Genomic DNA, 21,979 nt, shown 5'->3' on the forward strand with positions numbered 1-21,979 from the left:
TTTCTAGTTACCTTTTCTTAGAGGGTGTACCCTTTGGTGGTCCTGGTACCATGAGGCATTCTTCTCATACCATGCCTCCTATAGACCCAATGTCTTTAGTCTTTGTCCCGTGTGTGAATGAAAATCTCAGTTTCTAGGTTTACTGGGACTGGTCTGGGATGCACCAGCATCTGCTGATGCTTTTACCTTTTTGGTTTACAGTTTTCTGTGTTCAGCCTCCAAAGATTTTCTGTACTTTCCTGTGAGGTCAGCTGTGCCTTAAAAATTTTATTTGAAATATGTTCTTTAGTATTTTCAAGTACATTTAATTAGGAAAGTTTTCAGATAATCTAATCAGCCACATTTCCCGGAGCAGGTGTCCTGTGCTTAAAATTTTAACCTGCAGAGATGGCTATTGTGAGGAATGGTTGTACTTTGAACAGTTAAGAGGATTAAGTTTTCATTCCTAGAGGACAGGTGGGGAGTGAAAGGATTTGGGAGGATGTGGGGAGGTGGGAAGGGCATGGCAAAGAGGTGAGTTGTAAGGGAACATTCTTTTTTCATGTGTCTTCATCCACATCTGGACTCTGGCTGCTTACACTGTGGTCCATGGACCAGCAATTTCAGCATCGCATGGGAGCTTGTTAGAGATGCAGAGTCTCAGGCCCTGCCCCACACCTACTGAGAATCTGCATTTTTTAAAATTAATTAATTTTTATTTAAATTCAACTAGCCAACACATAGTACATCATTAGTTTCAGATGAAGTGTTCAACAATTCATCAGTTGCATTTAGTAAAATCCCCAGGAGAGGAGTATATTAAAAATTTGACTTAAGGGATGCCTGGGTGGCTTAGTCGGTTAAGCATCTGCCTTCAGCTCAGGTCATGATCCCAGGGTCCTGGGATAGAGTCCCGCATCGGGCTCTCTGCGCAGCGGGGAGTCTGCTTCTCCCTTTGCCTGCTGCTTCCCCTGCTTGTGCTCAATCTCTGACCAAAAAAAAAAAAAAAAATTTTTTTTTTTGATCTGAACTATCTCTGATGTAACTGCCTTCCATAAAGTGACTACTTCTTTGAGGTTAAAGACCTTCCTCCAGTCTTGTTGGCCCCTTCTCTAGCTTAGTTCTTTTTCTCCACTTAATTTTTTTTTTTTAAGATTTATTTATTTATTTGAGAGAGAGAGAGAGTGAGTGGGAGGGGCGGAGGGGAAGGGAGAGAGAACCTCAAGCAGGCTCCATGCTAAGCATGGAGCCTGACAGGGGGCTCAACTTCAGGACCCTGAGATCACGATCTGAGCCAAAACCAAGAGTTGGATGTCCAACCAACTGCACCACCCATGCACCCCCTTCTCCAGTTAATTTTTAAGCACTTTTCTTAAGTGGCTTTTGTACCAAAGTTCTTTTTTTAAATTATTATTTATTTTACTTTTTATGTTTTATTTATTTATTTTTAAGAATTTATTTATTTATTTGACAGAGAAAACACAAACAGGGGGAGCGGCAGGCAGAGGGAGAAGCAGGCTTCCCGCTGAGCAAGGAGCCCGATGATGCGGGACTCGATCCCAGGATCCTGGGATCCTGACCTGAGTTGAAGGCAGACGCTTAACCCACTTAGCCACCCGCGCGTCCCTATTTTTATGTTTTAAAAAGATTTTATTTTTAAGTAATTTCTATGCTCTACACACAGCTCAAACTCACAACCCCGAGATCAAGAGTTGCACCCTCCACCGACAGCCAGTCAGGCGCCCTGTATTGAAGTTTTTTGTTGTTGTTTTGTTTTTCGTACGTGAGGTTTTTGAGAACAGTTCCAATTGGTGATATATTGAGGGAGTGTTAATATGACAGCAAAATCTTACTTAACTGAAGAGCAGAGCCATTATGAAACTTTCAGGGCATTTGCTTTCTACGCAGCTCTTCAGGGTAGAGAACTGAGAAGTTGAAGCATTCTGTGTGGAGAACTTTAGACCTGGCTAAACTGGAGTGTTTGCTCTGCACACAGAGCATTCGCAATTCCTAATATCCCCAAGTGCCAATATCCCCTTTTGTCCACATCCTCCCCAACACTTACTGTCTCTTGTCTTTTTGATGATGGCCATTCTAACAGGTGTGAGGTGATGTCTCATTGTGGTTTTGATTTGCATATCTCTGATGATTGGTGATGTTGAGCATCTTTTTATGTACCTGTTGACCATTTATATGTCTTCTTTGGAAATATGTCTGTTCAGGTCTTCAGCTCATTTTTTAATTCAGTTTTTGTTTTTTTGCTTTTGAGTTGTATAAATTCCTTATATGGTTTGGATAGTAACCCTTTGTCACCTATATGGCTTGGAAATATTTTTTCCCATTCTGTAGATTGCCTTTTCATTCTGTTGATTGTTTCTTTTGCTGTGCAGAATCTTACTGGTTCAATGTAGTCCCACGTGTTTATTTTTGCTTTTGTTGCTTGTGCTTTTGCTGTCATCTGCAGAAAATTGTTGCCAAGGCCACTGTCAAGGAGCTTTTTCCTAATTTTTTTTCTTGGAGTTTTACAGTTTTCAGGTCTTATGTTTAAGTTTTAAATCCATTTTGTGTTCAGGTTTGAGGGTGGTGTAAAATTAAGAGTCTCAAGACACATAACCAAATGCAATATATTAATTTTGCTTGGATTCTGATGGGAACAAACCAACTGCAAAAAAGACATTTTTGGGGGACAGTTGGAGAAATTTGAGTATGATTTTGTTTCAGATGATAAGAGATTACTGTAACTTTGTTAAGTGTGATAATGGATTATGATTACCTTGAAAAAGGTGTCCTCGGTTAAAGATGCATTATGGAAGTATTCACGGGGGAAGTGATAGATGTGTGGGATTTACTTTAAAATAGTAGCAAACAAAGTGAGTGCAGGGGGATTAGATGAAACAAGATTGGCCATGAGTGGATAACTGTTGAAATAAAAGGTGGAGTCATAAGGGTTTATTATACTTTTCTCTCTAATGAATGCTTGAAATTTCTATAATAAAAATTTTTTTGAAAGAGTCTTAGATTCTTTGAGTCAAGAAGCAATTTCATCCAGAAATATAGTGTGTCATCAATATGTACTGTTCTGAGAAAAGGACTCAGTACCTTTGGTGGTTCTTTTCCTAGGTAGGATTTATTTTTATTTTTATTGATTCTGATGGGTTCTGGGTTTTTCTGCTAAAAACAGAGGGCAGCCTGAAAAAAAAAAAACCCAACAGATGTTGACAATGGAAACACTATGAATGGAATTAGAAATATGTTCAAGGGGCACCTGGGTGGCTCAGTCATTAAGCGTCTGCCTTTGGCTCAGGTCATGGTCCCAGGGTCCTGGGATCGAGCGCTACATTGGGCTCCCTGCTTGGCGGGAAGCCTGCTTCTTCCTCTCCCACTCCCCCTGCTTGTGTTCTCTCTCTCACTGTGTCTCTCTCTGTCAAATAAATAAAATCTTAAAAAAAAAGAAAAGAAGTATGTTCAAAATATGAGATATGTATATATATCCATCCTCATAGAACCCTACTCATAACTATTTCAAAGGCTCTTTTTCTCTCCAGACCTTATTTTCCATGACAAATTCCTATAAATCCAAAATGTCTATTTCAGACTTTGTTGAGAACCAGGGTACTGCTATGGGAAGGAGTTTAGAATCAGAGAGACTGTATTCGGATCCCAGCTCTGTCGCCGATGAGCTGTAGTGATGGAAGGAAAATTTACCTAAACTCTCTGAACCTTGGTTCCTTCAGCTGTGAAATGGGACTGATTATCATACCTACTGCATAGAGTTGTGGTGAAGATTGAATGATCGCATTTCAGGCGTGGTGAGGTTTATATCTTGTTCTTGGAATACTGTGAGTGTCCACAGAATCCTAACACGTGTGTGTGTATGTTAGAAAAAGCCTCTAGAACATGGCCATATGGACACAAATGCCTGCTGTTTGCCCTAAAAACCCTATCTCAAGTGTGGCATGTAGCTTTCTGTGTCAGTATAAGGCACTCACTTATCTGAAGTCAATTTGTGCAACATTTCTCTGTTTCTGGAGTTGACTACTCAGAAGTGCATTTCCAAGTATTTGTCTTATTTCCCTTTGGACTTGATTTGTCTTCTTAACTTCTCCCTAGCGAAGAGAGTGAGATGTAAAAACCAAGCTTAAGCATTATTTGATTGATTGAAGAAGGCACTGCTAGATATCGCCTGGGCTGCACCGGTGAGCAAGACTCATCCTGTGTTCTCAAGAAGGCCTAGGACATATCTCTATGCCTTTAGGGAAGAAGGAAGAAGAGGTGGTGGTGTGAACGGCAAGTTTTTAGAGTCAGAATTTTTCACTAGAATCTTGGCTTCTCTGCATATGTTTGGCAAGTCATCTCTCTTTACTTCTTTGAATCTCCATTTTCTCAGTCATAAAATGGAGGTCTCTGCTTCACCAGTTGTGTGGATCAAAGGAGACCATGGCATTGCTTTTGAACTCTGAAGGGCCACACATATTTTCTAGAGAGAGTGTGTCAGACTTCTCTTGGCATCCCAAGGGGTATCAGAACAAGCTAGGAGCAGTCCCTGAATGCTCTTTAGGCTCTTCTGGGACCTTAGCTGGATCTAGGGAGGGTCTGAAAAAGTCTAGCCCCCTTGTCTTATTCTTGGCCTCCTCTGCTGCTCCCTGGCCTAGACAGGAAGCTGCATGGGGTGTGGTCCCTTGGCCCATATTGCAGTATCCCTCCAAGCCAAGAGGAAAGCCCTACTCAGCAAGGAGAAGGTGTGAGGGGGGATCACAATCCCTGGTGTCACTCTGCACCTTCATATAAGTCCTTATGGGATTCCCAAGGAAGGCCAGCCAGTGTACCTGGTGTTGGAAATGCAAGATGAACAGACAGACCTGGACTTTTTAAGTTTGCTAAGAAGTTGGCCAGGTGTTCCGTGTGTCTGGGCTAGCACTGTCCAGTAGAACTTCCCGTAATGATGGAAATGTTCACCTGTGCTGCATAATTCAGTGGCCTCCGGCCATCTGTGAGTGTAGGGCTCTTGAAATGTGGCTTGTGTGACTGAGGGACTGAGTTTTAAATTTTACTTAATTTTAATGGATTTAAATTTAAATAGCCACAGGCGGCTCATGGCTACCATATTGGACAACACTGGACAATGCTGGAAAGATTCTGAGATGGTTAGAAGGGCACCCAAGCAGTCCAGAGGCTTGACTTCCCTTCTTTAAAAAGAGCTGTGAGACTCAGAAGACCGGCTTGTAGCTGTGCTTCCCACTGTGTGTGGATTTACCGTGACACTTGGCCTCTTCTCTGGTTCAGTTTCCTGGTCTGTAAAACAGGAACAGAGGGAGGATTGGATTAAATTTTTCCCAGTGTTAAATTTTGACTCTGTTATGATGTGCCTTTTACTTTTATAGTACATTAGTATCCTGTGGCCACTGTAACAAAATGCCACAGACATAGTGGCTTAAAACAACACAAATTTATCGTCTCAGTTTTGAAGTCCAGAATTCCAAAATTGGCTTCATTGGGCTAAAATCTTTGTGTCGGCAGGGGTGTGTTCCCACCCGAAGCTCTAGGGAAAAATCCATTCCTTGCGTCTACGAGCTTCTGGTGGTTGCTAGCATTCTTTGGCTTGTGGCTGCATCCCTCCAATCTCTGCCTCCGTTGCCAGATGGCCTCTTCTGTTTGATCTCCCTCTGCCTCCTTCTTATAAGGGACCCTGATGATGGCATTTAGGGCCCACTAGATAATCCAGGATCATTGCCCCATCTTGAGACCCTCAGTTTAATTACATCTGCAAAGACCCCTTTTCCAAATAATGTCACATTTATAGGTCCCAGGTATTGGGACCTGATCTCTTTGGGGGCCATTATTCAGCCTCCTATACACAGTAATATTTACTGATAGTGGGTTTGCTTTAAATCTGTGTAATTGAATGTGTGAAAGTTGCTGCCTGCCCACATGCTCTTCCAGGGAGAACTTTTCTCAGCTTTCTGAATAGGGACCTGAGTTTGATAGAAAAAAAAAAATAGCCTTTCCTGCTCCTACCTTGATTGGTTTATGCCAGAGCATCTTCACTAAAACATCGGTTAACTTATGAATGTGCGTCTTCCCGTACACTTCCATTATGGAGATAGTCCCCACGGCACCCCCAGTCTCCAAAACGTGTGGAAAGGGGCTTTGACTGGGATTTGAGTCAGGAAGATCCAAACTATTGCATGTGAACGACAGGAGAGAGCATTTGTTGGATCAGCTGGGTAAGTGATGTTTCTCTAGTAGCATACTCATAAATTTGAAAATATAAAGGATTGGCCCTGACACAGCCCCAGAACAGCTTGTTACTCTGATTCGGAATGTCATGTTTTAGTGTTACTTTACCAAATCTGAGAACAGTGGTTGGGGAAGAAGGCTTTGTAAATATTGCTCTGAAGCTTTCACATTTCAACAGAAAACAGATGCCAAGTGTTTTCATTATTATCAATATTCAAAGTTATTGGAATAAAGCACAGATCTACTCCTTCGTACAGCAAAATGCCAACAATGGCCTGGGGTAGGGGGAAGGTGGAGGATGGGGGAAGAAAAACGAATTTGTGAAGTTTGAATGGGGAATAAGTTGGCTGGAAGACCTTCATTTTTTGCAAATAGGGCTAAAAGTGAAATATTTATCACCAGAGGGATATAGAAACACAATTATAATTTAATGTGAGTCACAAACACTGTCGTTCAACCAGGGAACAAAATGACTTGGAGACAGAATAAAATTACTTCATCTGTGTCTTTTAAGAACAGGGTGTTCTGTTGGTCTGCTCATGTCCTTGGGTTAAATGGCTGAACGTCTATTTTGTTCTGCAAGGCGGTCAGTGGCTTTATTACTTGCTATTTGGGGTTGCTATTCAAAGAATTAATAATAAAAAGTACTAACGTGTTAAGATATTAAGTGCCAGGCCCTGTCCTTTGTGCCTTACTGACTCATTGAACCCTCATGTTACCCTATAGGGTAAGTATCGTTATCCCCATTTTATAGATGAGGAAACAGGCTTGGAGAAGTTTGGCACCTTACCCAAAGTTTCTCAGCTACTGGGCATCACAGCTGAAGTTTGAACCCCTTGCCCTCTGACCTAGAGCCCAGTGTTTAGTCGCTTGCTCTCCCCTTTCCGAGTAAGACAGGCTTGGGAACGCCCTTCACTTTCTCCTGAAAGGCCATGTAACTCCTCTGGCAAATTTTGCTGCGTGATGTTCATTCATGGTCACTGCGATGTGGTGGTGAGGGGACTGGGGTGGGGGGCGGAATTGATGTATGTCAGGTTTGAGCTGCCTTATAGTATCAGAGCATTTATGCTTTTTCTTTTCTTTTTTTTTCTACTGTGACTGTATCTTTTCGACTCCCTCATTTCTAAGTAGGAGACAAGATAGGATTGCATAGCTTTCCAGGGATAGAGAACAAAATCTTTTCCCCACATCTAAAGACTATTTCACTTCCTGGCAGAGAGGATATTTTCCCTTCAGATTCCTAGACAGTTTCTGACTGATGAGTTAACACTCTGGTTTTCTGTGTGTGCTTGGAGCAGGCACTTGGGTTCTGTGAGCTCGTGCCATACAAGACTGCGTTCACCCATTCTTTCACATGCTCCCGTGGGGACACACTTGTGACCTTGACAGGCCTCGCCCTCAGCCGCCCAGGGCCCACAGCATTTTCAGTGGGGGCAGTACTGGCATTTTAGGTCTGAGAGTTCCTTACTGTGTAGCTCTGACCTGTTCATTGTGGGCATCCTTGGCCCTGACCCACTAAATTCCCAAGCAGGGAGACCGCTGAAAATGCCGCCACGCATTTCCACGTGCCTCCAGAGGGCGCTGCTGCCCCTGGGTGAGAACCACTTCGGGGAAGCTGGATTTGGAACAAACAAAAACTAGATGCACTCCCCACTGCCTTGGGTGTGGTACACACTTGTCTTTTTCTAGGAATTTGGCCCATACTAAATTAGGACAGTAGAAGGAGGTATTTGAAAAAGCAGAGGGAAGACCAAATCCATTTATGAGCTCAGAAATTTGTGTGTTGGTATGCTCCCCACCAAGGTGGGACCAGGAAGGCTGCTTCTCTTCTCTTTTTTCATCCCTTCCGCCCTGCTCACCCATCCACTTCCCAACCCCCATCTCCATTAAAGGGTAAACAGGATGGACCTGAACAACTGAGCCTGAGGAAGACCCTGGCCAGGAGGCCTAGTTTGGGCTTAGGTACCCAGAGCACCATGGGGGAAGGAGAGAAGAGAGGACTCCTGACTGATAGGCAGTTTGAGAGCAAAGGTAGAGACAAGGTTTTCTCCACTCTCCAAATCCCATGAGTGTGCTGAGTCAGCTAATAGCAAGATTCTCCCAGTGACTAGACTATACCCTCCCTCCTTCTTATTGTTAACAGCACAGCAAAGGGTTTATGCAGAGAAGAAGGAGGCTGGGAACCTGCCCTAAAAAATTTGCTCAGCATCTGCCCCATCTCTTTGTCACAAAACCTACCAAGTGCGGAGCATTGTCTGGGGTCTGGGAGTGAATCGAGTAAACAGTGGTTGGTTGCCCATCTGTGTGGAGTTTGGAGACTAGCAAGAATGACAGACCATTTAAAGAAGATTTACAAGACTAACAAATTTTATTTTTTTTATTTTTAGAGATTTTTACTTATTTATTTGACAGAGAAAGAGAGCGAGAGAAGGAACCCAAGCAGGGGGAGTGGGAGAAGGAGAGGGAGAAGCAGGCTTCCCACTGAGCAGGGAGCCCGACTCAGGGCTCGATCCCAGAGTCCTGGGATCATGACCTGAGCTGAAGGCAGACGCTCAACGACTGAGCCACCCAGGCGCCCCAAGACTAGCAAATTTTAAAGTAGGGCTCAGCATGTGTTGGCAAGGGTGTGGAGGGGCAAAACCCTCACACCTAGCCGGTGGGATATAATTTGGTACAGCCTCTATTGAGAACAGTGAAAGTTAAAGATCTACACACCTTGTAACTCAGTGAGGCTACTTCTGTTATATACCCAAGACAAACTCTCCTAGGAATATAGAGTCATGTACTGAGAATGTTCACAGCAGCTTCCTTTGTAGTAGTTAAAGAAAAAAGCGTCAACCTAAATGTTCACGGACAGGAGAATTAATCCATTCATTGGAATACATCCATGAAAATGTGAGAACTGGAACTTCACATATTCCTGTAGGCGTGTCTAAATCAGAGGATGAACAGTAAAAGCAAGTAGCAGAATACATGTACACATCCCATTTATATTAAGTTTAAAAACGTATAAAAGGATGAAACATACTGCTTAGGCATACAAACGTATAAAAACAGAATGAAATCTGTGAGAATGATATGCCCTAAATTTACAATAGCAGGTAACTCTAAGGAGGAGGAAGGGATGTAATTGTGCAGGAGAATGCAGAGATCTTCAACCATGGCTGTATTTTGTATTTTAAGGTAGAAGGGATGGTGGGCACATTGGTATTGTTGCATCATCATTTATATACAATACCTACCCGTCAGTGTTCCCTTCCCTGTCCTTCCTCACAGACCTCCATTTTGTTTAAGCATCTACTCCCCATTTAATGCATTCTGGGAGACGGTGCAGGAACCTGACCTGCCTCAAGTTCAGGGTGCAGGGCCTCATGAGTTTGAGGATGACCCATCATTCTTACCAGCAATAGGTTAAAAAAAAAAAAAAAGGGCATGTGGTCCAATTTTGACCAATTAACTTGGAGAGGTTTGCTGAAGTCTACCAGAAAGTACCTTCTCTAAGGAGAGAGCTACAGAAAGCATCTCTCTCTGTCTCTGTCTCTCATTCTCTGACTCTCTTCCTGGACTTAAAAGAGGAAGCATGGAGTCCTGCTTGCCTAGGACAGCCTTCCTCCCACAATGAGGGGGGCAGCTTTGAGAAGTAACCAGTGCTGTAAATGGCAGAGTGGAGAGATGATGAAATCTGTCAACTTGATCACTGTGGCTCCGAAGTCCATCCCACCTTTGCTCTTCCAGAATGTGAGCCAGTAAGTGTTGAGGTTTTAGCCACTTTGGTCTGGGTTTTCCATCATCTTGCAGCTGAAAGTATTCTAACTGCACCACCTTGGTTGCTATGGAAGCACTCAACAATCACTTCCTAATCAGCAGGAAAATTAAGTGTTTCTGAATTTCTCAATTTTAAGTTTTTCTTCTATTTTGACTTAAACACTTGCAGTCTGCTCTGATGGTTGGCCATCGGTGCTAGCAAGAGTTAGCCATTGAAGAAATCCACCAACAAGAAGGAAACCAAATCTTAATGGACAAGATCTTGAAAAGTCTAGTGTAGTTAGTGTGTCAGATTGCCTTTTTCTGCGAACATGTGTGTCAGTTTCCTGTGTCTACTGTAACAACTTACTACAAACTAGGTGTCTTAAAACAAAAAATCTCCAGACATGTGAGATCAAGGTGTCAGCAGGGCCATGCTCCTTCCAAAGGCTCCAGAGGGGATTCTCTTCCTTGACTCTTCTATCTTCTCATGGCTGTTGGCATCACTCCAATCTCAACTTCCATCTGCATGTGGTCTCCTTGTGTTTCTGTGTCTCTCCTCTTCAGCATCCTATAAGGACACTTGTCATTGGATTTAGGACCACCTGGATGCCCAGAATGATCTCATCGCAAGATCCTTAATTAGGGGCACCTGGGTGGCTCAGTCGTTAAGCGTCTGCCTTCGGCTCAGGTTGTGATCCCAGGGTCCTGGGATTGAGCCCCGCGTCGGGCTCCCTGCTCCGTGGGATGCCTGCTTCTCCCTCTCCCACTCCCCCTGCTTGTGTTCCCTCTCTCGCTGTCTCTTTCTCTGTCAGATAAATAAATAAAATCTTAAAAAAAAAGGACCCTTAATTATATCCACAAAGACCAATTTCCCAAATTAAGTCACATTCACAGGTTTTAGGGGTTAGAACATAGACATATGTGTGTGTGTGTGTATGTGTGTGTATATATACATATGTTTGATTTTTCCAATCAACCTACTACAATGTAGTTGCTCTTTGTTGTAATTCTCTAGTGCAAACAGATAATGTGGTTCTGTTTTCAACCTACAAAGTGGTTCCTGATTCATAAAAATAGGAATAAATAGATCAGTATTCACTGGTGTTCTGCAGAAAGCATTCAGTCTTCTCTTTCCCACATTGGATAACTGCTTAGTTAACACTTGAGAGATTTTTAAAAAAGATTTTAACAGGAGGCATGCCCAGCTGGCTCAGTTGGTAGAGCGTGCAACTCTTGATCTTGGGGTTGTGAATTTGAGCCCCATGTTGGGTGCAGAGATTACTTAAAACTAAAAAAAAAGTCTTAAAAAGATTTTAACAGGAAATAAAGTTGTGTGATATAAATGTTGGAAAACATTTTCTCGACAGTGTAAGTTCCTGGATCCCTGGGAGAGAGGCAGTATTTACCCTCAGATATGTCCCAGGACAAATGTGGACAAAGAGGCCCAGCACCAGATACGGGTTTGCCAGAAAAGGAAAGTATGAATGAAATTAGCAGAGAGCAGATGGGTGTGAGAAGGGAAAAACCAGTCCCGTTATGAGGCCATTTAATTTCCTCTGAGAGATGGTGGATAGATCCCAGGAAGACAGCTGCAGATGCTGGAAAGGAAAGAAAGGACACGGACTTGAAATGGGAGAGACCCACTCATGTTTCTGATGTGTTTCCATATGATCCTCAGGTCTGTTTTATCTCCCCTACATTTTAGGAAAATTGCACTGCCTGACACAAGTTTATGTCATAGAAAATGGGGATGATGACGCACACCTCTCAGGGTTGTTATGCAGATAAATCCAGTGAACCTTGTCCACGAGGGAGCTCAGTTTATGTTTGTTGCATGACAATCTGAACTAGAAATGTCTTCAGCGAGGGCGCCTGGGTGGCTCAGTCGGTTAAGCGACTGCCTTCGGCTCAGGTCATGATCCTGGAGTCCTGGGATCGAGTCCCGCATCAGGCTCCCTGCTTGGCAGGGAGTCTGCTTCTCCCTCTGACCCTAACCCCTCTCATGTGCTCTCTCTCTCAGTCTCTCCCTCTCAAATAAATAAATAAAATCTTTAAAAAAAAAAAAAAAAAAAAGAAATGTCTTCAGCGAGTGGTTAGTTGGGGCCACCTATGGTAGATGTGTTATCACAATTCTTCAGATTCACCAATTTCTATAAGGTTTTGATTAGAAATGGAAAGGCCAAGATAAACATACTGGACTTGAGTTTCTAGTCACGATGGAGTAACTTACAGATTCACCACAAACAACTAGGTCTGACAAACTATGTGGGGCAACTTTGGTCAGCCAGTGGACAACAGGTGTAGCAAGACTGATCCCTGAGAGGTGGGAAACTTGAATCGAGTCCTGTAATTGTCCAGCTCCCTGCTTGGAGACGGTGTTCTAACTGTGGCGTCAGGAGCTAGAATTTGAGCAGAACACAATGGTCCCACTGACTGCAGGAGGCATAGATCAGAGCTCAGGGCAACTGAAGAAGCTAGAATCCATGGGGCCAGAAGGAACTGTGTGTGGTGGTCCCTTCCGAGTCTGTGGCTGAGACACATGTGCAAACAAGACTACCGGAGGTTCACCAGAGAGCCGCTGCTCCAGGTCGGAGAGCAGAGTATAGGTACTAGAGGAGCAGCGGTGCTGGTCTGGGGCTCATTGCATTTTCAGCCCTGCCAGAGTGGAGAGAGCTCATTAATGGCTTGTTAATGGCTCATTAATGGCATCTGGCTGAGATGCTAGGAAGGCTGCCTTAGGAGGAAGGACTGTCCTAGAGCAGAGTTTCTCAACCTTGGTTCTATTGCTGTTTTGGACAAGAGAGTTCTTTGTTGGGGGGGTGGTGGGCGGTGGGGAGGCTGTCCTGTGCATTGTGGGATAGTTAGCCTCCTGGTCTCCATCCACCTGAGACCCGTAGTGCCACACCACTGACTTGTGACAGTCAAAAATGTCTCCAGCCATTGTTAAGTGTCCTCTCGAGGCAGAATCACGCCAGTTGAGAAATACTGCCTGCGGAAAAAGCTAATTTGTACCTTCCCTCACAGAACCCAAAACAAAGTCATGGTAAGATTTGCAGTAGAGGGGTGCCTGGGTGGCTCAGCTGGTTAAGCATCTGCCTTTGGCTCAGGTCATGATCTTAGGATCCTGGGAGCGAGCCTTACATCAGGCTCCCTGCTTAGTAGGGAGTCTGCTTCTCCTTCTCCCTCTGCTCCTCCCCTCTGCTCGTGCTCTCTGTCTCTCTCTCATTCTCTCTCAAATAGATAAATAAAAATTCTAAAAAAAAAAAAAAAAAAAAAGAGATTTGCAGTAGAGGCAGAGTTTTCCATACTCGTTGAGCCCTACCAAGTTGGAGGAGCTTGGGAAACACCGGGCTTTCCACAGATCTGCACTAACATCTCCTAAAACTAAACCTACACTAGGTCAGGATGATCCGCCAGGAACTGAACTGTGGAAGCGGTGCCTTTGAGGAGAAGATAACAAAATCCAGATGCGTACACAGTCTTGTGTACTTTACACACGGATTATTCACGACGCCCAGTATTCAGTCAAGAGACACTAGTGTACAAGCAAACAGAAAAATGTAATGTTTAGTCAAGAAAAAAAGCAGGCAATAAAGACTAAACCCACGATGGCCCAGATGTCGGGCTTAAAAAAGGACAACTCTAGGGCAACTATTATAAATGCATTCTGAGAACTAAAGGAGCGAACAGGCGATCTATGCAAAGAAGTGAAGACCACAAAGAAGAACAAATGGAAGTTCTGGCAGTGAAAGTAAGAACTGAAATGAATAATACCTGAAGGTACTTAGTGGCAGATTTGAGATAGCAGAAGGCAAGATCCAGGAACTGGAAGGCAGAAGAGTAATAATGGCCCAATCTGAAGAACAGAGATTGAAGAGATGTCAAAAGTGAACTCAGCCTCACGGACTTGTGGGACAACATCCGATGTCTTTTATATGTGTACTTAGAGTTGCAGAACCAGAAGGAGGCTGAGAGAACTCACCTGCAGCAGACATACACTATAAGAAATGCTAACAGGTGTCATTCAGGCATAAGGGAAATGATACTGAAACATAAAGACCAATCCAGGGACCACGTCAATGACAAAGCAACAACAAAAAATTTCATGATTAAGGCAAAAAATATTCCAAGCTTCATCCCACAATATATTCAAGGAAATCAAAATCACAATCTGCAGCGATATACCCTAAATCCTTCCAGTGGTTTTAAAATATGTCCACAAATTCTTCTCTGTTCTCCCCTTTCAAAAGATGGAGGCCAGTTCCCTTCCCCTTGAGAGTGGGCTGGACTCAGTGGCTCACTCCTAGTGGACAGAATATAGTGGAAGTGACGGTGGGGGATTTCCATGGCTGGGTCAGCTCCTTCCTGTTCCCTCAGCTGACTCACTCGCCCTGGGGAAGCCAGCTGCCATGTTGCAAAGATACCCAAGCAAGCCCTTGTGGTGAGGAGCTGAGGCCTCCTGCCCATAGCCGTGTGAGGGTGGCTTCTAGTTCGACTTGTCTTGAGGTGACTTCATCCCTGCCTAACGCGGTAACTGCACCTTCATGAGAGGTCTTGAGCCAGAATAACTCAGTCTCCCCAGTTCCTGACCCACAGAAACCGTGAGATGATACATCTGTATTGCTGTGAGCTGCTAAATTTTGGGAAAATTTATGCAGCAATTGAGAACTAACTCATCACCTTTCCTTGGTGCATCTTGGTTACCTGCTCTCTCACACTATCTATCCAAACAGCTTCTAAGTCGTCCCATTTCTTCCTTTCCTGTCTTCAGAACTTTCACAGATACCCTCACTGTTCAGGCCCTCTTCTCCCCTTTCCTTCTCTCTCTCTCTCGTTTATTGTTTGCTTGTTTTTTTTTTTTTTTTTAAGATTTTATTTATTTATTTGACAGAGAGAGAGCACAAGCAGGCAGAGAGGCAGGCAGACAGAGAAGCAGGCTCCCCACAGAGCAGGGAGCCCGACGCGGGGCTTGATCCCAGGACTCTGGGATCATGACCTGAGCTGAAGGCAGATGCCCAACTGACTGAGCCACCCAGGTGCCCCTGTTTGGTTGTTTTTGTTTCTGTTCTGTTTAGCCTTTTCTACTGCAAGTCCTTATCCCCATTTCTTTCGCTCTTCTCCCATCGATTAGCTGGATTTCCCCAATAAGACCCCAAAGTGGAGGGGAGCTGGGAGAAGGGGGAGAAGGAGGAAATGGTGACCAGGTAGCACCAGCTTTTCTTACACATATGTCCATCATTTTTGTCTCTATTATATTAGTTATTTCTATCTGAATTCTGTTATTTGCCTACTATCTGTCAGATACAATGCTAGGAGTTTTAGATATGTGTATTAAATCCCCAAAACACATCCCAATGAGGTAGATGCTATTATTGTCCCATTTTTCAAGGAGAAAACTGAGGCACGGAGATTAAATGACTTGCCAAGAGTCACAGAGGTGTCATGAAGTAGGGCCAGGATTCAAAGGTCTGTGTAACTCAGAAGCCCACCACCAAAGTCTCTGTGCACATTGCACCAATCTGAGCTCAAATCAGCTCACACTCATTGTTAACTTCCATAAAACCCCAGGCTGACTGTCTCACACACTTGGTGCGAGCGAAGACATTTTTAAGCCCCTGTGACCTAATCTCCTTTCTTGGGCCAGAAAGGAACCCAGGATTTCCAACTCATACTGAACTCATGGTGGCCTTTCTCTTTCCTCAATCTCAAATGGGATCTGAGCAGAAAATTCCTGGAACATCTGGGTTGGGGACATACACACACACACACACACCCAAGGAAAACTTTTTCCTGACCACCACCTTTCCATTTGTCAGTCATTACATTAGGTGGCAGAACCATTTGCCCCACAGGATTGAAATTATACACCCTTGGTGCATCACTCGACATATGAACCTTCCTCTACACCATGAGGTTTGACATTGGAAAGAAGTTGCCTCTGCTGTCCATACTCTTTTAGGCTTCAGGAATGGCTCATGTCTTTAAAAAAAAAAAAAAAGGCTTATTTTTATAATTTAAGAAAGTAGCACAATGACTGTAATAGAAAACAGATGGGAAAATTACTCAAAACCCTGAGGCAATGATTATTCCTAGGACACACTCATCAGGCATTCCGTTGGGCCACTGTATTCTGGTCTTTTGTGAGTTCTCTCTTTGGGCTCCAGATGTTGAAAGCCTTAGCTCTCAGGACTTTCTGTTTTTGCCACTGAAACCTGGCCTGTCTGCAGCTGGGGCTCTGTCCTTGTTCAATTCATAAGTCTCATCGCTTTGTGTCCTCTTCCCAGCAGCCCTACTGGAGGGCTCCGTCTGACGAAAGGTGGATTTGTCATATGTTCTGTTGTTCCAGCCCATGCTTGTTTCTTGGTGTAATTGATTATGTTACTGTTTGCAACCATCTTCTTCCTCCCTCTGAGGGTTTTATATATCCACACCCTTTGCCATATGACTTCCAGGAGTGATTCCAGTGAGTGGAATATATTTCTTCCAGGAGTTATTCCAATAGGCGGAATATATTGTCAGGCTTGGCCATGGGGCTTGCTTTGGCCAGTGTGATGTGAGGGGACGTGATTTTATGTCATATCAAAGCAGAAGCTTTTAAAGATATTGCATAGTTTGGCTTGGCCTCTTGCCTTTCTGCCTTCCTGCAGTATGATCGGCATGTCCCAGATGGTTGCTGCTCCTTCAGCCTGAGCCCTGGAGTGAGAAGACTTGTGGAGCAGAGTGGGGCAGAGATGCAGCTGACTGCAAACCAGAGTGCAAGAAATAAACCTGGTTGTTGGAAGCCACTGAGATTTTCGGAGTCTTTTGCTGCAACAAAATACTAATACATTGGTTCTCTCGGTAAGCTAGGAAGTGTCCATCTTCTGGGGCAAACTCTTTTCGTTGGAAGCATCTAAACTACTTCCAGCTCCCTCCGCAGACTGAGTCATGACATCACTCTGCTTTCACTGATGGGAATCAAATGCTGGCACGCACTTTCATCACGTTGATGGAAAGCGATGCAGCATGGTGGTTGAGTTGGAGCCCTACCTCCTCTGTTCTGCTTGGCCCCTCACCACTGTGTGACCTTGGCCCATCCGCTTAACCACTTTATTCCTTTGTTTGGCTCATTGTGGTAAAATGAATAGAGCCTACTTTAGAGTTTTGATATGAAGAACAAATGCAATGAAAGGTAGCTATGAAGTTTGTTGTTACTGCAGTTGATGTTTACTGACTCTGTCCAGGCTGTTATGAGAGAAATTCACGGAATGCAAAGAACTTCTAGAACTAGAACTGGGTCTCCAGCTGCTGGAGCTCCTGCTACCTGTCTCTCATCTCTTCTGGTTTCTGATTGACTTTATTCTCTCCTCGTGAAGATTAGTTTTCTCCAGAACTCAAGAGGCAAAGGGCCTTCCGTGCTGTCTCCATTTACACAGTCCAGGGAAGATGGACTCGGGTCATGTTTCCATCCCTAAATCAGCCTCTCTGTCCAGAAGATGTCCCAGGTAGCTCACATTCCCTGTGGCTTGGGGCAAAGGCAGTGGTCCACTGCTGGAAGCATGTTGCGGGTGGGGGGCTGCGAATCAAGACAGTAGCACCACAAGTAAAGTTACCACAAAGACCAGTGTGTGGTTCCCAGCACTTGGATATGGTTTGTGGTAGTTGTTGGCAGCATGGAAAACACATGGTCTTGGAAGTCAGGCAGCTGTGCGACCCTGTGGAAATTTCTTAACCTCTATAAACCTTGATCTCATATAAAAATGGGGATAGTAATTTCTGTCTCATGTTTGTTATGATTAAGTGAGATAACATACAGGAAAGTTTATTACTCCCCAAGTCCTGCTATACTTGCACCTGAGCACCCTCAGATAAGGCAGCCCCCTCCCCAGTGTCCCCCCCATTTCTTACTTTGCAGTGAGAAACACAGCTGTCAAGTGGAGCTAAGGCCCCCCCCCCCCCACCAGTGGCTCACTGCATTCTCTCCCTGGAGGGAAACTACATGGGATAGCAGATTATCAGAGGGTGTCCTGAGAATGAGACTGGAATATACAAAAGAATTTGATGGTTTTAAGAGGAGTTTCTCTGTTAGAACGCCTGAAATACTTTCACTTACTATGTTAGCAATTTGTAACCTACTTGGTGTAATGAGCCCCCCATGAGAATCCTATCGAGACTATGAACGTTCTCCAAAAGATGTACAATTGTACGTACAATTTCAGGAGGTTCACAAAACTCCAGGAAGCCCAGCCATGGGACCCCCAGGTGCAGAGCCCCTGCACTAGATGGGGAATCTTGCCAAGGGAGCTCTGATACCTGTTAACCTGTATGGCACTACGCAGTAGTTTCAGGCTTACGTCTTAGTCACTCTCAGAAACGGAAATCAGCTTCCCACAGTCTGCCTGGGAAAAAAGCAAATGCAAGACCATCCCCTTTACCCGTCTCCAACCAGAATGTACTCATTCACTCATCCTACTCTGTTTGAGATGATGTGCTTGTTAGAGGGGCCAGAGTGAGACAGGACTTGTAGGATAAATGCAGTGCGGTGAAGCCAGAGTGAAACTACTGCAGCCATGCTACCACCACGCGGAGAACACTGCCTGGCAAGGGAGCTGAGACAAAGGAAGGTAGTTTACCCATGAGACCATGTTCCCCTGGCGACACTGGAGCCCCTAGATGCAGCTGTGCCTGAAGGCAGACATGACTCTTGAACAGCTGTGTAAGCCATTCCCTCTTTTTGCCTAAACGATTTTAAATGTGGATTTTCCATCAATCACAAGCAGAAGAGTCCTAATATCCCTAACGAACACTGAAATAAGAATACCCCTTGAGAGAAAAACTTCAAAATCCACAAAATAGAAGTATGGGATCAACTTGAAGAAAGAGAATGGCCCTGTAGCTGGCAAGACTTGACTGCAACCTTGTTGAACAAAGACTTATTGAGGGCAGATGTTGTGCCTAGACTCTAAGTTATCTGACATTGAAAACATCTCTCAGAGGAGGGTTGGCTAGACATGCATGCCTGGACAAAGGAGGGTTGAGGAGAAAGAGTCGGCAGTACCCAACCAAGTGCCATACAGAGTGAGACAGGACTCATAGGATAAATGCAGTGCGGTGAAGCCAGAGTGGAACTGAGAAACAGTGTAAATGCAAAAAAAGCAAAGAATGTTCTGGAGTCAATGAAAACTTTTCCTGTGGGTGGAGGAAGGTGCTTGGGTAGGAGTGTTGAGAGATGAGAAGAAATGGGTCAGCGTGGCAAGGGATACAAGACTTTGTTTACCATGATAAAGAGCCTGGGCTCTACTGAGGAGCAAAAGGCAGAGTGTCGAAGAGCTTCAAGCTCCTGACACAACCATGTGGAAGATTTCAGCAAGATCGCCCTGACTGCAGAGTGAAAGATGAGTTGGAGGAGGAAGGCCCAGACCTAGGAGGCATCTTCCTGGAGAAGCTTTTGCCATCTTCCAAGAGACAAAGGATGGAGGCCTGAACTGAAGCAAATGAAGGAAGAATGGGTTTCCAAGCTTTTAGGAGGCAGAGTTGACAGACCTGGAGACCAGATGAATGGGGGATGAGAAAAGAAGGGTCTAGGATAATTCCCAGGCCTTTCCATTGGGAAACTAGAAGGATGGTGGTGGCCTGCACTGAGACAGGGAACGTGGGAGAGGAGCAGGTTGAGGGGTGACAGGGAGATGATGAGTTCACTCTTAAACACATTTATGCCCTTGGGATGTCAGGTTGCAGCTGTCCAGATGTTAGCTGTGTTCCTGCATCTAGAGCTCTGCATGGGCGGACATGAAACTTGTGGGTGGTGGGTGGTGGTGGGAGCACTGATAATCTAGATAGGGCATCACCAGCATGAAGAAAATGCCCCACTGTTGTTCTAACTCTACTATTTTTATTAGTGTTTTCCTCTGTCTCGGTATCTTCCTATCATGATTCCAAGTCCTGAGGGGAAGGAGAGTCCAGTTGGCCAAGTCCGGTCACGGGCTTACTCCTTGGTGTGAGGAGGGCAGGAGACTGATTTTCAGCTACTCAAGATGGCACAGGGCAGGTGAGGTAATTTCCCCAGAAGAAATCAAGATGATATTAACCATAAAAAGGGGGGAATGGATGCTGTATGACCCCCAAAATGATAAATGTCCATTTATAACTCCTCCGCTTATTTCAGCCTGTTTTCCTCCTGATGGTTGCTGCTGAGAGGCTAAGAGAGTTCTTTCACCTAAAGCTCTGACACCCTCCATCTACCTCGTAGCAATTGCTTTTTAAGTGTTTATTATTTTTTATACCAATGATCCAAAACATAGTTCTGTAGGTAGTGGTCCCAGGGCCGAAGTATTTCATAGGAAATATTTCAGAAAAGACCCATTTCCTCAAGCACTTGGTTACTTACTGTCTCAGGGCATAAGTAACTATGATGACATAAATCACTCCTGACCAGGTGCTGGCCAGCACCTGAGGCCATCATTCCTGCCCCCTACAAAGCAGCTTCCTAATGAGGGGATAAGCTAACATTTTATTTTTTGTATTTTTATTTTTTAAAGATTTTATTTATTTATTTCACAGAGAGACAGCGAGAGAGGGAACACAAGCAGGGGGAGCGGGAGAGGGAGAAGCAGGCTTCACGCTGAGCAGGGAGCCCGATGCGGCGCTCCATCCCAGGACCCTGGGATCATGACCTGAGCCGAAGGCAGATGCTTAATAACTGAGCCACCCAGGCGCCCCTAAGCTAACATTTTATATTGAGCACTTGGCATGTGTCGGTGGTCAGTCCAGGCATCCTGACCCATGTTATTATTATTATTATTTTTTAAGATTTTATTTATTTGACAGAGAGAGACACAGTGAGAGAGGGAACACAAGCAGGGGGAGTGGGAGAGGGAGAAGCAGGCTTCCCGCAGAGCAGGGAGCCCAATGTGGGGCTCGATCCCAGGACCCTGGGATCATGACCTGAGCCGAAGGCAGACGCTTAACAACTGAGCCACCCAGGCGCCCCTGACCCACGTTATTTATTTACTCCTCACCCAGCCCTGGGATGTAAATGGCATTTTCTGCATCTTAAAAACAAGAAAGATGGGACACAGAGGCATCAAGTGACTTGCCCAAGGACACCAGGGGGAAAGTGGCAGAGCTGAGCTGACACCGTGAGCCTGTCATTCTCAAGTTCTGGGCAGGTGCTGGGAGGCCAGCTGGAGCAGGAGGAACCTAGCGCGAGTCACCGCGTGGGCCTCCAGGCCGCCTGGAGTCGGGCGGGGGACATCAGCCAGAGAGGCGAGGGTCCCAGAGCACAAGAGGCTCTAGTCCTCTGCCAGGGAGAAGGGCGCCTGCTCTCTGGCCGCAGATCCCACGGAGCGACTCGGCTTTAATAGACGAACCGGCTTATCTCTTCCAGGAAGCCTGGCCGCAGTGTCTGCGCGGGGATTCCCCCTTCCCGGGGACGCCGGCGGGGGGGCGCCTGAGGGCTGTGGGCGCGGAGGAGGAGGCCGCGGCGGGTCCAGGTTGGCCTCCTCCCGAGCCTGTGGTGTCTCCGAGGCTCCGGACTGTCTCAGCAGGAGCTCTGGCCACAACCGAGGGCCCGGAGGAAAGTAGGTCAGTGCGGGGCCAGGCGCTGCTTTCTGCCCGCACCCGCGCTTCCCGCGCTTCCCGCGCTGCGCTGCGCTCCTCCTCCCCGAGTGCCGCCCGCTCCTCTCCCGGTGCTTCCCCTCCTGCAGCGCCCTGTCCTGCCACTCCTCTTTCCGGCCCCCCTGCCTGCGACCCTGTGCACCCGATGCCCTGCTCCTCCCTCTCTCCTCCTCCACCACCTTGGCACGTTCACCTCTGCTGTCCCTGCTTCTTAGTACAACCCCCCTAGAGTCTTTTTAAACAGAGAACGATGTGCTTGTTGTAAACACATCAAAAGATGCACAGAAGTTAACGCAGGAGCAAAGGAAAAATCCTACCGCTCAGAAAGAACCATCGCTGACACTGGGTGAACAACTAACTGCGCTAGATATATTTTTATAGATATAGGCACATATTTTAGTGTATTATGTATATGTGTACA

General features: G+C 45.3%; 1 long non-coding RNA gene across 1 annotated transcript in view; it reads right to left on the reverse strand.

The window, feature by feature from the left end:
- Positions 1-5,194: 5,194 nt before the first annotated feature.
- The window catches only part of LOC118023837, a 32,508-nt gene continuing 15,723 nt past the window's right edge, over positions 5,195-21,979 (reverse strand). Inside the window, exon 3 of the long non-coding RNA XR_004682911.1 lies at positions 5,195-5,271. This is a non-coding gene — a long non-coding RNA (uncharacterized LOC118023837). The remainder of the gene's footprint in view (positions 5,272-21,979) is intronic.

The sequence above is a fragment of the Mirounga leonina genome, unplaced genomic scaffold, assembly GCF_011800145.1.
Source record: "Mirounga leonina isolate KUSES-001 unplaced genomic scaffold, KU_Mleo_1.0 Mir_180, whole genome shotgun sequence".
Classification (NCBI taxonomy): domain Eukaryota; kingdom Metazoa; phylum Chordata; class Mammalia; order Carnivora; family Phocidae; genus Mirounga; species Mirounga leonina.